This window comes from Anabrus simplex, chromosome 5, assembly GCF_040414725.1.
Source record: "Anabrus simplex isolate iqAnaSimp1 chromosome 5, ASM4041472v1, whole genome shotgun sequence".
NCBI classification, from domain to species: domain Eukaryota; kingdom Metazoa; phylum Arthropoda; class Insecta; order Orthoptera; family Tettigoniidae; genus Anabrus; species Anabrus simplex.
In genome coordinates this window covers 109,449,638-109,464,229 of record NC_090269.1, presented here as the reverse complement: position 1 = coordinate 109,464,229, position 14,592 = coordinate 109,449,638, and the positions used below count along the sequence as shown (strand labels likewise).

At 41.7% G+C, this 14,592-nt stretch overlaps 1 protein-coding gene across 1 annotated transcript in view; it reads left to right on the top strand.

Annotated features, from left to right (window-relative positions):
* Rab23 (RAS oncogene family member Rab23) overlaps positions 1–14,592 on the top strand; it is a 679,572-nt gene that overhangs the window by 581,618 nt on the left and 83,362 nt on the right. The gene's annotated exons all lie outside the window — the stretch shown is intronic.

The window sequence follows — 14,592 nt, the reverse complement described above, 5'->3', positions numbered from 1 at the left end:
TGTACGGTAAATTAGTCCATGTTGGTGCCCTTCCTCATATGCGCAGTATACGCACATGAAAAGGAAAAATGACGTCAGAGAAGTGAGGTGGTGGTGGTGGCGGTGGTGGTGGTGGGGGGGTGGTAGTGAGATTTGTTTTAAGAAGAAGCACGAGCAGGCAACCATCCTCTCAAAACACTAATCGGGGGAGAAACGGAGTATGTCCGAGCCTTGGAAGAATGAAAGTATCATCAAAAGAAGGGAAAGGCCTTCGTGGCCTCGTAAACCTAATATCATCGGAGTCGGAAGAGAACAAGAGGTGATCAGTGGAAGTCGGATAAGAAAGATAGAAGTAATTGATATGATCAATCAATCAATCATAGCTGGTGTGCATTTAGGGCAGTCGCCCAGGTGGCAGATTCCCTATCTGTTGTTTACTTAGTCTTTTCTTAAATAATTGTCAAGAATTTGGAAATTTATTGAACCTCCCCCTTGGTAAATTATTCCAATCCCTAACTCCTCTTCCTATAAACGAATATTTTCCTCAATTCGTCCTCTTGAATTCAACTTTATTGTGATATTTCCTACTTTCAAAAATACCACTCACATTAATGTCGTTCCATGCCATCTCTCCACTGACAGCTTGGAACATACCACTTAGTCGAGCAGCTCGTCTCCTTTCTCCCAAGTCTTCCCAGACCAAAATTTGCAACATTTTCGTAACGTACTCTTTTGTCGGAAATTACCTAGCACAAATCGAGCTGCTTTTCTTTGGATTTTTCTGAGTTTTCCAATCAAGTAATCCTGGTGAGGGTCCCATACACTGGAACCATACTCTAGTCTGGGTCATATCAGAAACATGTGCCCTCTCCTTTACATCCTTACTACAACCCCTAAAAACCCTCATAACCATGTGCAGAGATCTGCACTCTTTATTTACAATCTCATTTATGTGATTACCCCAATGAAGATCTTCCTTTATATGAATACCTAGATACTTACAATGATCCCCAAAAGGAACTTTCGCCCCATCAACGTAGAACTGAGAGGACTTTTCCTAGCGGAACTCATCCTGATTTTATCACCATACCATTGTCTCCTGTCCGTCTCACAGTACTCTCGGGGTTCTTTTGCAGTTGCTCACAATTTTGTAACGTAGTTTATCACTCTATACAGAATAACATCATCCGCAAAAAGCCTCATCTCTTATTCCAGTTCTTTATGCGTATCATTTATGTATAAGAAAAAATAAAGATCCAATAACACTGCCTTGAAGAATTCCTCTCTTAATGATTAGGCCCTACACGATCAGATAATGCTTCACCTACTTTAATTCTCTTGAGTTCTGTTTCTGACAATTTGGATCGATAGTTGTGGTCGATTGGGTAGTTTAGTTGGTTCTCCTCTTCTGCGGATCAAATACCGACACTCCAGTCGACATTTACAATAGGTTAACTACGAGAGAACGATGGCAGTAAGTTTATACACACCATACACAGCTATGCTATAATATACAGTCATTTTTACGATAAGCTGCACAACACACTGATACGCAATCGTTTGCATTCCATCTCCTTCAACCAGTTTTCATTCTCATCACCACGCTATACAATATACAATCATATTGCTGCTGGTTTATATCGCATTAACACATCGAAGGTTTCTGACGACGCAAGGAGGGGAAAGGGCTACGATTGGGAAGGAAGCGTCCGTGGCCTTAATTAAGGCGCAGTCCCAGCATTTGCCTACAGTAGGTGGATGGTATGAAATGGCGTATGGCTTTTAGTGCCGGGAGGTGTCCGAGGACTTTGGCTCGCCAGGTGCAGATCTTTTGATTTGACGCATGTATTCGACCTGCGCATCGTGATGAGGATGAAATTATGATGACGACACATAGGGTACGTTCAAGATGCACGCTGGTTTTCTGAGTCAGACAGTCGGCGCCGAGTCGGCATAAGTATATCCTTTGTTGCTAAGCGGGACTGGCCATAATGCACATGCGCGCAGGAAGCCTGCGCACTGGTAGTCTGACTCAGATGTTTACCGGAATGATTAGTTCATTCTGGTTTCAGACAACCTGCCGCGCAACTCGTGTTGAGTGTGTTTGACATTTTTGTTAACGATGGATATCGAGTATTTGATTTCAAAAGTTCAACTTAATTCTCCGACATGGGATAAGCGAATTAAAGATCATTCCAATAGGGACATCGTCGATGGCTGTTGGAGAAAGATTTCTATAGTAACTGTGGAAAACCGGGAGATAGTAGGTTCGAATCCCACTATCGGCAGCCCTGAAGATGGTTTTCCGTGGTTTCCCATTTTCACACCAGGCAAATGCTGGGACTGTACCTTAATTAAGTCCACGGGCCGCTTCCTTCCAACTCCTAGACCTTTCCCATCCCATCGTCGCCATAAGAATCTGTGTTGGTGCGACGTAAAGCCCCTAGCAAAAAAAAAAAAAAAAAAAAAAAACTGGAAAAAGGTGTTTGTACTCCCCGTAAATAGATCTTAATTCATTAATTGGATGTATATCACTTCTCATTCGTTTTAACTTGGTCGTAACATTGCTACTTAGCAGCAATAGAGCTGCAGCCTGTTCTCTTGTTAGTTCAAGCTACACTGATCAGTTGTAACTCATATCTTTTCTTTAGTGGCAGCTCTGTCTGCGCTGACAACCAGCTTTCATAATGGCCACATCTCACCTGCCGCTCGGAGTCAGTCAGTCAGACTCAGACAACCAGCGTGTATCTTGGACGTACCCATACACCCAGTCCCCATGTCAGGGGAATTACCCAATTATAGTAAAAATTTCCGACTCTGCTGGGAATCGAACTCGGTACCCCTGTGAGCAAAGACCAGCACGCTAACCATGGAGCCGGACTGGTGGGTGGTGTCGACACATTATTTAATAGGGCTGCTGCAGAGGATTCAGATTAATTTCGAAACCACGTGTTTATATCCAACAGTGCCAGTTTAATTCATTCACTTAGTATGGAAATGATCCTAAATATACCGAGCGAATAGCCGCGTGGTTTGGGGCACGTAGTTTACAGCTTGCATTCGGGAGACGGTGGGTTCGAATCTTACTGTGGGCAGCCCTGAAGATGATTTTCCATGGTTTCCCATTTTCACACCAGGCAAATGCTGGGGCTGTACCTTAATTAAGGCCACGGCAGCTTCCTTCCCGGGCGATGTTAGGCCCCTTTAAACAACAAACATCATTATCATCATCATCATCGATCCTAACCCTTTCCCATCCTGTCGTCGCCATAAGACCTATGGATGTCGGTGCGACGTAAAACCAATGCTTTAAAAATTCATCCTAAACAGACAATTGCATAAACTAGTTAGTCGGACATAAAGCCAGTAACATTATTAGATAATTTCATTTCAGGCCGGGCTGAGTGGCTCAGACGGCTGATGCGCTGGCCTTCTGAGCCTAAATTGGTAGGTTCGATCCTGGCTCAGTCCGGTGGTATTTGAAGGTGCTCAAATACGTCAGCCTCGTGTCGGTAGATTTACTGGCACGTAAAAGAACTCCTACGAAACTTAGACGTCTCCGAAAACCGTAATAATTAGTGGGACGAAAAGCAAATACACAAGAACCTCGTTTATCCGGATTGAGTGGGTACGGAACTGATCCGGATTATCGAAAATCCCGATAATCCGGAAAAACTAAAAAAATACAGTACGTGTTATAATATAATGTATTAACATAAGTTGTACTGTAATACCTTTTTTTCAATTGTACCAAAAAGTATAAGAACACTTTTCTTACATTTACGACTCTGTTTTATGTACTAAAATAATGTGTGAGCTTTTTCTGTTTTACATTTATATAGCGTTTGTGCGCAGTTCGATCACGAAGACGTTTTACTAACAACAGTTCTGCCGGTGTGGTTTCAGTCAAGGACTCTAAGGCCCGGTTTCATCAATACATGTTAAATATATACTAACAAGTAGTTAGTTAATACGGAGTTAGAAATTTAACATCTTGTTAGGTTTCTTGCGTTTCATCAAACTTTTCTTGTGAAATGTTAACTAATCGACTGTTAACTCTCCCAATATTGCGAACTGGTGCGAATCAAGGAGGCAGTGGTACGAACATGCTGTTTTACAGCGCGCTCCGATGCGCTTTTGTTTGAGCACAGCTGTAAAATATGGCGCGTGAAGTGAAACGGAATCGTAGTTCTAATTTTTCCTCCTTCGAAAAAGAGTTGTTAATTGAATTAGTTATTAAATATATATATAAGTTATTGAGTGCAAGCGCACAGATGGCTTGACGATAAAAGAAAAGGACGAGGCGCGGGAAAAGTCCGCGAGGGTTTCAATGAGGTAAACAGATACTTTTTTTAGCGGGTATCCGCTGTCACCTAACAAAATCACTTCGTTAATTGTCCCACTTCAAACTGTGCTCCGATATGGGAGTTATTAAATATTGTATTGTCGTGTGCAGTACCAGACCACCTAGTAAGTATATCCCTGATTTGGAGGTTAGGCTCACTAATCACCTGAACATTAACAGAGAAATATCCCTTTCGATTACGATATATTTCGGCCCAATTGCCTCCAGGTGATTGGATTCTTACATGTGTGCCATCTATTGCACGTAGAACACACACCAGGAAAACGGCTTATTTCATAGGAGTCGCGGATAATTTGCTGACGCTTTTCTACTGAAGGGAATGTAGCTCCTTCTCATGGATGCTATTGCTGCAGACACTCGACAAACAACTCTATTAACAGTGGCTTTAGAAATTCCAGCATTGTCTCCGGCCATTATGTGAAAATAACCAGTAGCAAGAACTCGTAATATTACCAGTACCTGCAACATAGGAGAAAGAGGTAAGTTTCCCTTCGTAGGATATTCTAACCTCACTTGAATTTCGTCAACAACCTTAGCAACGACTGTTTTCGATAACCTGTATCTATGAAGAAATTTCGGATCCGTCAAATTTTCAAAGTCATTACGTCGCTGAACTCTTCTTCGATCAGGATTGTTTTGTAAAAGATCTAAATAGAGCAATTCCGCCTCGAAAGCGAGATTCACAGCAGCCATTTTGGAACAGGTTGCTAAATGCTAATGTTAGCCATTTAACATTGGAAATGGCTGATGTTAACTTTTTTTTTGCTAGGGGCTTTACGTCGCACCGACACAGATAGGTCTTATGGCGACGATGGGATAGGAAAGGCCTAGGAGTTGGAAGGAAGCGGCCGTGGCCTTGATGTTAACTTTAATACGCTGTTTAACATTTGTTAATGTTAACATTTGTTGATGAAACGCAAATTTTCTTAAATCGTATGTTAAAATGATTTAACACCTTGTTAAGTACTAACATGTGTTGATGAAACCGGGCCTAAATAGGCCATCAGTTTGTCCAGCTGCTTTGTTGCCTCTCCATGAGTCATAGTTTCTTCTGATGGAGCACCGGTTTCATTTTCGAATTCACCATCACTCTCTTCATTACCTGCCGAGGAACAAGAGGCAATAATTTATTCACCTGTCATTATGGTGTAGCCTGAATTATAGTCATTTTTCAACTAGTCATTTATGTCGTTCACATCCACGTCCGGGCATTCGGGAATGCGTGCAAATGTGTCGTCGAACTCACAAGAGTCCACGGTTTCCCATTCTCAATTACAGGCGAATGTTGGGGCGGTACCTTTGATAAACCGCTGCCGACTTACTTCCAATCGCTGTGCTTGACTATCCTTGGCGGAAAAGGCATTCAAGAAGAATCGACCCCGTAAAAGAAATACTGTACAAGTAAAAATATATTTCTTATTATTTTTGATCGGGATAAACCGCAGATCCGGATTAATGAGGGCCGGATAAACGAGGTTCTTGTGTAACATTATTATAATATAATTTAATGTGTCTGTATGAGAAAAGTTGGCACTCGCTATATCAGAATCTGGGAGTGTGTTCTGCGTGAATTGAGGCGATGAAAATGTATTGTTTAACGCTATGTTCTTATTTTCACATGATTTTAACGTACTGTGTGTAAACCAAACACATGAATTCACTTTGTAGTGATGGAGAGATAGCGAGTCGCATAGCAACTGGCACAACATGTCGTGAACGGAATGGTCGCTGCTTGTTCTTGTAAATGTAAGGTCTGAGTTGCTCGAAACTAGAATGACTTGGCGACCACTTCATGAAAGGAAAGTGAGGGATCATGGTCAACGGTGTCGTGAAAGTTCCGTTCAGTGAAATATCCGCTCGCACATCCTGAAAGTTGAACTTTATCAGCTCAGTAAAATATCCGCTGACATGTAGTCCCGCATACATTTCCGTCGTTTAGCGGACCTTGATCGCCCGGATATGAAGTGAAGGACCGGGGCGATTGACTGGAAAATACGCTGTAAATTTTCATTTACTTTGATTCCCATCACACTTTTCATAGGCTTTGGATAACTAAATACTGTAATTGAAATTCTTTCTACTATTTAACAATGTTTAAAATAAATGTATAAAAATTTCGTCATTGTTTTCTTGCTAGAAATATTTTTCTCAAAATCAGTTATTTACAAAATACGTACACGGTACATTCAGATCAAACATCAGGTCATACGTCATGGGATGGGACTGCAGTACGTTTCATCGAGTTTATAAGAATGGGATCGCTCTTACAAGGGGGCATTCCCTACTCATCACCACCGATTTCGCTCAAATTTATAGAACGTGCAGGGCTTGGCTAGAAATGAAAGTACCCGAAGTGGGAACTTCAAATGGCCAAGCGTATATAAAATAAAAATATAAATGTTGACGCGGCTCTCGCATTGTATAAGCCACTTACGTTCGTGCGCACGCCGAGCAGTTATTGGCGTAGCGGTAAGAGCTCGGACAGATAATTCGATGGTCGTGGGTTCGACTCACCGTGTGGAAACTGGTTTTTCTTCTGTCAACTTTTATATTATTCATGTTCCAATTAAGCAAAGAGGTGAATAATTCATTTTATTTATACACAAAAGGCATAGAAAAGGTAAACAATTGGGATTTCATTGTCAGACTTTTTTCTTCCTGCGCCAAGAGTCTATTGTTTGTGTACAGCCGCCAGGAGCAACCTTCACTTATCAGGTGAAAACGAATCTTACAGCGAAACGACTATTCACGTTTATGGCACATTCCCCAAGGAGGGAAGATAGCCAATAAAAGAGAAAAAAGAAGAATTTCTGTTTGAACGCGTCGAGAAAGTTCGCAACTCCAAATTTTCTACAATTGTGCGCTCATTAAAAAAAGACATCCTACTGTATATGCCTTTTGCATATAAATAAATAAATAAATAAATAATATAAAATAAATGAATAATATAAAAATTGAGAAAAATGTTCTCGACACAGGGAGTCGAACCCACCGCCTTCGAATTACTAGTCCAAGCTCTTACCGCTACGCCAACTACTGTGCGCACAAACGTAAGTGGCTTATACCGTACAAGAGCCGCGTCAACATTCTTATTTTTATTTTTATTTTCTATACGCTTGGCCATCTGGAGTTCCCGCTTTGGGTACTTCCATTTCTAGTCAAGCCCTGCATGTTCTATAAATTTGAGCGAAATCGGTGGTGACGAGTAAGGAATGCCCCCTTGTGAGACACGCTCTAATGTTGCCTGTATCCAGTGGCGTTTTTTGACCCCCTCCCTGCCCCCCAAATGCTTGCCCCCTCCCCCCGCACCAAAGTACACCACCTAGATGTTAAGTCCCCTTAAAACGTGGAGTTGGGTAGTCTTCGGAGGCTGCCGAGGCATTAAATCGGGAGAAGGTGGTAAGTAGGTATAAAAAGTATTTTCTGGCACAGGGACTAATGCGCAAGATGGCGGCTATACACGGGCTCTTATGGGACTAACTCCCGGGAGCTGGCGCTGGGGCTACTGCGCAATATGGCCGCCATGCGCAATGCACCTCTTTTCTTCTTCTTCTTATTCTTCTTCTTTATCGGTTTACTACATAGTGACCTTAGTTTTACGGCAAGATGCCCTTCCTGACGCAAATTGCACAAGATGGCGGCTATACACGGGCTCTTATGATGAAAGTAGCTTAGAGGCTACTGCACAAGATGGCGGCTGCTATTATGAAGAAAGCTAGCTCAGAGGCTACTACACAAGATGGCGGTTATACATAGGCTGTTATGGCCTCCTCCTCCACCTCCTCCGCCTCCTTCTCTGTCAAGGCATAGCTTTATATCTCTATCGAACAAGTTTAAACATGCATTACTATAACGACGCGAAGGCTAGAGTGAGCACGTGCTATTATTCCGTTTTTATCCTACAGCGATGACGTCATCATAGTTGTGCAGGTTTAGACTTGTTCGATAGAGATATAAAGCTATGCCTTGACAGAGGAGGAGGCCGTAACAGCCTACGTATAGCCGCCATCTTGTGCAATCGCCCACGGCAAGCATCTCTCTCCATCAGAGCCTATGTATAGCCGCCATCTTTTGCTGTAGCCTCTAAGCTAGCTTTCTCCATATAAGCCTGTGTATATCCACCATCTTGTGCAGTTGGCGTCGGGAAGGGCATCTTGTCGTAAAACTAAGGATCCTAGATAGTAAACAGATAAAGAAGAAGAGATGCATTACATGTGGCGGCCATCTTGCGCAGTAGCCCCAGCGCCAGCTCTCGGGAGTTAGTCCCATAAGAACCCATGTATAGCCGCCATCTTGCGCATTAGCCCCTGTGCCAGAAAATACTTTTTATACCTACTAGTGGTAGATGTTCTTTTTCCGGGTTGAACCGTGTTGTTTTTTGTACATTACGCACAGTTTGCCGACGTTTCGAATACATTGCAGTATTCTTTGTCAAGGCGGCTGAAATACCCCTACCCCTGATTACCTCGGAACGAGTAGGGATCGAAACGTCGGCAAACTGTGCGTAATGTACAGGAAACAACAACAACACGGTTCAACCCGGAAAAAAAACTAAATAATTCTATACACCGTGGCAGCTTCACTTCTAAGATAAGGTGATAGATGGTTTTATATTATGACATGAGATTAGAACTACATTTCCCAATGGAGACTGTTCGGACGGTACATGTGGTGGTAGAGCTTTTCGCATCATGAAATGCATAATGTACAGTAATGGGACATTTATTAAGGAAATGTATTTAAGAAGAAAGTTCTAATTATTCTATTATTTGTGAGTGTATTTTATAGTTTCGTATATAAAATATTCCACCATAATAATTATTTATGATTCAAGTTCGATTTTTCTGTTTTTGTGAATATTATTGAAAAGTCCGTACATAAGACTCGTTCAAAAATGTAATGTAAGGAAAGATCTTCATTGGAGTTATCACATAAATGGGATTGTAAATAAAGGGTACAGATGGTTATGAGGGTGCTTAGGGGTTGTAGTGTGTGTATGTTCAGTCTTCAGCCCTAAGGCTGGTTGGATCCTCAACAGCTCTGCCATCAGCTGTCATAGCTGGCCTAGACATCACTGAAGAGGCGTACTAGGGAAATGAGGAGTGAGGTAATTTCCCGTTGCTTTCCTCACCGAGCCAGAAGTTGCTATTACATATCAGTCTGCCAAGCCCACTGAAATGCATGCATCAACCGACCCTATGAGCAACGTTTTCACACCATTCATTGCAGGGACTGGATGCACAAGGAATGGCATTACTAGCATCGCTCATACCTCAGTCATTTTCATATTGTCAAAGCCAAGGATAAGACAGAGACAGATCAATGAAAGTAACAAAATTGCTCTAGCCCACACCAGAAGACATAGTGCACTGTAAACACTAGGTCCTGCCAGCAAAGGCATAACAATGTGACTATGGAAATGAAACTGGATGCATTAAAGACTTAAATTTCATGCATATATAAAATTTTTGGTTCGTTTGGCAAGACATGGACCACAGAGTTCTTAAATTCTGGCAGGCTTTCTTCTTAGTCCAGAACTCTCTCATCCTCATGCTGTTAATGTCTTTTCGTTCCTGAGTCCATTTCATTCCTCCTCCAGAGAACTGTGGTTTCGCTGTTATTGACGGGAGGGATCCGCATTCTGTACTTGTAGTAAGAATGTAAAAGAGAGGGCACATAAGTCTCTGGTAAGACGCCAACTAGAGTATGGTTCCGGTGTATGGGACCCTCACCAGGATTACTTGATTCAAGAACTGGAAAAAGAAAAATCCAAAGAAAAGCAGCTCGATTTGTTCTGGGCGTTTTCCAACAAAAGAGTAACGTTACAAAAATGTTGCGTAGTTTGGGCTGGGAAGACGTGGGAGAAAGGAGATGAGCTGCTCGACTGAGAGATATGTTCCGAGCTGTCAGTGGAGAGATGGCGTGGAACGACATCAGTAGACAAATGAGTTTGATTGGTGTGTTTAAAAGTAGGAAAGATCACAATATGAAGATAAAGCTGGAATTCAAGAGGACAAATTGGGGCAAATATCCATTTATAGGAACGGGGCTTATGGATTGGAATAACTTACCAAGGGACATGTTCAATAAATTTCCAATTTCTTTGAAATCATTTAAGAAAATGCTAGGAAAACAACAGATAGGGAATCTGCCACCTGGGCGCTGCCCTAAATGCAGATCAGTAGTGATTGATTGATTGATTGATTGATTGATTGATTGATTGATTGATTGATTGATTGATATTTGAGAAATAACCTCCATTATTGTTCTGTTTTTTTTCTGTTTGTTTGTTGATATTGTTGTTATATAGGAATGTTTGCGTTAATAGTTTTTCCTCATTTCACATGCCTGTGTTGATGTTAATCATACTCCCCCAATAATTACCCGAAGTCGGCGCGCCTGCCTGTATCTTCGTACTTCTTTCCTGTATTCTCGATTCTTTCATCCAACCTTTAAATAAACATGTATATTTATGGCGTTCGTCCTTGGGACATTTGGCCAGCAACAATGTACAATAATAAAGATATTATAGCATAAGAGAAAAATAATTTGATAACAAGGTAAAATACATATGAAATGACTGAAAGGGTATAGAAAAGATCGAAGAGAAAAAAACACAATTGAAATAAACACTCTTGTTTCTCTAAATATTTACACCATCCAACCTTCGGTATGCAATTTTCTCTCTCTTAACATCAGAATGTAACTTTTTTTTTAAAATTTGCTTTAGGCCCTCCGTCGCAACGACACAGATAGGTCTTATGGCGACGATGGGATAGGAGAGGGCTAGGAATGTGAAGGAAGCGGCCTTGGGCTTAATTAAGGCACAGCCCCAGCATTTGCCTGGTGTGAAAACGGGAAGCCACGGAACACCATCTTCAGGGCTGCCTACAGTGGGGTTCGAAGTCACTATCTCCCGGATGCAAGCTCACAGTTGCGCGCCCCTAACCACACGGCCAACTCGCCCGGTCGTATCGAGTGTAACAGCCTGCCTGAATATTGGCGGGAAGTAGCCGGGGAGATAACTTTCTTCTTTAGCATGCCATTCCTCTCGTTCATAAATTTTCTGATACTACTGGTACGTAACGTACTGATCCATCATAGCATTCGAGCTATTCAATCCTACTCTGAGGCACTGATTGGAATGAACGGTGTGCATATATCACGGAATATTGGCAGAGGAGTGTTTACGGCTGTCTGCGGCCTGGTCATTCCAGCTCTGGAACTTTGGACTGTTAAATCGGCACCGTAGTACTATTAATTTGATTGAGTATTTTACAATGATAACATTGCTTTTAATCGCTACATTCCTACTGACGATTTTAATGACCTATGTTGACTTCAGTTAGGAATACCACAAAGACAGTCTTTCTGAGAATCCCGTAGCGAAGCACGGGTACATCAGATAGTTATAAATAGAACTGGGCTGAGTAGCTTAGTGATTGGAACGCTGATCTTCTAAGCTCAACTTAGCAGCTTCTATCCCGGTTCAGTCCGGTGGTATTTGAAGGTGCTGAAATACGTCAGCTGCATGTCGCTAGATTTATGGCCGCTTAAAGAAACTCCTGCGGGACAAAATTCTGGCACCGTGACCGTCTCTGAAATCCGTTTAAGTAGTTAGTGAGACGTAAAACCAAAAATATTATTTCCAATCAGCCGCCAGGCTGAGAAACATAAATGTAATTAATTAAGATTGAGAAGTTTTGTTTTTCTGTCTAACGCCGCTGCGTAGAAATGGCTAAGACCTGAAAGGTTGTGACCCCGACATTTGCGTAGTGTACAAATGGGAAATCATCTTCAGAGCTGTTCGTGGTGTATTTCGACCCCACTTTCTAAATCTAGTTTAAGAGTGAGAAAGTAAGGCGTGCAGAGTTGGTTGGTCTTCAGTACAGGTCTTCATTATATAATTTCTGTTCATTGAAATAAGTTATAAGCCTTATAGAAAGTGTATGCAGTAGTTTCCTTCTATGGAAAGTTTAACGAAAAACTTTTTTTAAAAAAATATTTCGACAGAATGAGGCTAAATGAGGCAGGCCCAGTCCTCCTTGACGGGAATAACACTCTGGTCATTATGACTGCTTGATATAATTACCGTGAGCAGGTGAAAGTTGTCTTGTTTGACGGCTCTCTGCGAACCGCTCTGAATATAAGACATGCTAATTAGATGACAGAACACTGATTCATGAAGTGGACAAAAAATCTCACAGTTTTTTGAGCCCTTTTAGTTTTAATGCTTTATTTCTGTTATGTCATCTTAGGAAAATCAGTCGGAAAAGATACTGAATTCGTGATCACTAATATGTTATGGGTACGATGTTACCTACTTCTTGTTTGTTATGGAAATCTGCGGCATCGTTCCTTGTTTTCGGAAGGATGGTGTAGCTTCATGAATTGATAATTTCCTTTCATGTGACTTTTTACAGTACAAAGTGCATAAACTTTCGAACAACATCAACCTAGTAATCAATAAGTTTGGCCTTAAAGTAAACATCATCATCATCATCATCATCATCATTTCACAGTTTCATTTTTTCCGGGTACTCTGTTCCCGAGCCTCTTCCGCTCTGTCTTATTAAGATACGTTCTGTTGTTAACGTCGTAGTCCAGTGTCCTTCCCCGATCTGCATTGTCCATCTTTACAATGTCCATCCAGTGGGTTCTTGCCCTTCCCACCATCCGTTTTCCTGCCACATGTCTTTCCAAGTTAATAAAAGCTATCCTTGTTGGTTCCATCCACATTACATGCCCAAACCACCTGAGTCTGAACATGCTGGCCAGATCTAACAGTGATGTCTCAATCCCAGCTTTCTTTCTAATAATGTCATTCCTTAGCTTGTGCAGTTTTTTTTAAATTGTGGACCTCAGGAATTCTATCTTAGATGCCTGCAACCTTGATGAGCTCTCCTTAATGAGGGTGCAGGCATGTTTCGATACCATAGGTTAAGATTGGTATGAAGTACTGATTGAACATCATCAGCTTTGATTTTGTTGGTACTTTGGGATCCCAGAGGAGTGTTCGTACTTGCTAGTAAAAGTGAGAGCGCTTCTGCACTCTATTTTCTACCTCCTTTGTGGATAGTGTATCTCGAGATAATACACTGCCGAGGTATGTAAAGTTTTCCACACTTTCCAGTGAATGGCTTCCTAGCATGGTGTTCGCTGGTCGTCCCTCTCGGTTTATTCAAAACCCAAAATGCATGGTAATCAGCAAAGTGAACGTCTTGAACGTCGTTTCACCCTGGACGGAAACACCGTTAAAAGGGTGTCTGATTTCAAGTACCTAGGACACTAACACAATAATGCGATCTGCGTGAGAAAATCAGAACCAGTATCGATATTGAAAGAAGTGTGTTTCTGTGTAGCCGTTATCCCAACACTGGCTCGCGAGTCGAGAAGTGTGATGTATTAGGGGTGCTGTTTTAATATGCCGAAGAATGGACACTAAAGGCTTCTTCCGAGAACCGACTGCAGGTCTTCGAAACTTGGATGTATCGGAGAACGACGACTTGGCTATCAAAATTCCAATGAATCCTTAGCTAGTCCAGTCAGAGGAGGACAAACGAGGTCGACACCCACCCAGAAGATGCATCTCTTGACTGGTATTGTACTTCCGAATATCATATGCAGAATATCAGGAGAGTTCAAGAGGAAGAAGCAGGAAACACGTACTGGGCATCCATCAATCATTTCAGTATCGCTCCTCTGCTCAGATCTAGTAGAAGTTTTGTTCGGAAATTAACACCGCTAATTGTATTATATTATAGATGCATAGATGCAGGCGAATGTATCGATCGGACAGAACAGCAGGCCTCAGAATCTGAGTACTGTTATGTAAAAGACATACAAATAAGTAAATAAATCAGTTGATTAATACATAACATCCCGGGAAGATACCCGCTGTACATCATCATTGAGCATAGCGTCGGAGCTTCTGGTTCTGATGTTACATATGTCTCTCGGTTTCAGATGGACAGTGGGGACGCTCGTCCCGGGTGTTACATCTCTCTCAATTCAGTGTTGTCCGTAATACAAAAAAAATTTCGGTAGACTGTACGTAGCCTACATATTTCGGGAGTTTTAATGAAAATTTCGATAGTCGCTCGAGCGAAGAAGTGTTATAATTACATTAAAGAAAGTACGAGTTATAGTCATGTGAAGTTATTATGAGAAAAATATACAATTTCACTCACCCGTACTCTCTGGCCACTCTATGCTTCTTCTTCTTCTCCTTCTGCCCACTTTTCCTG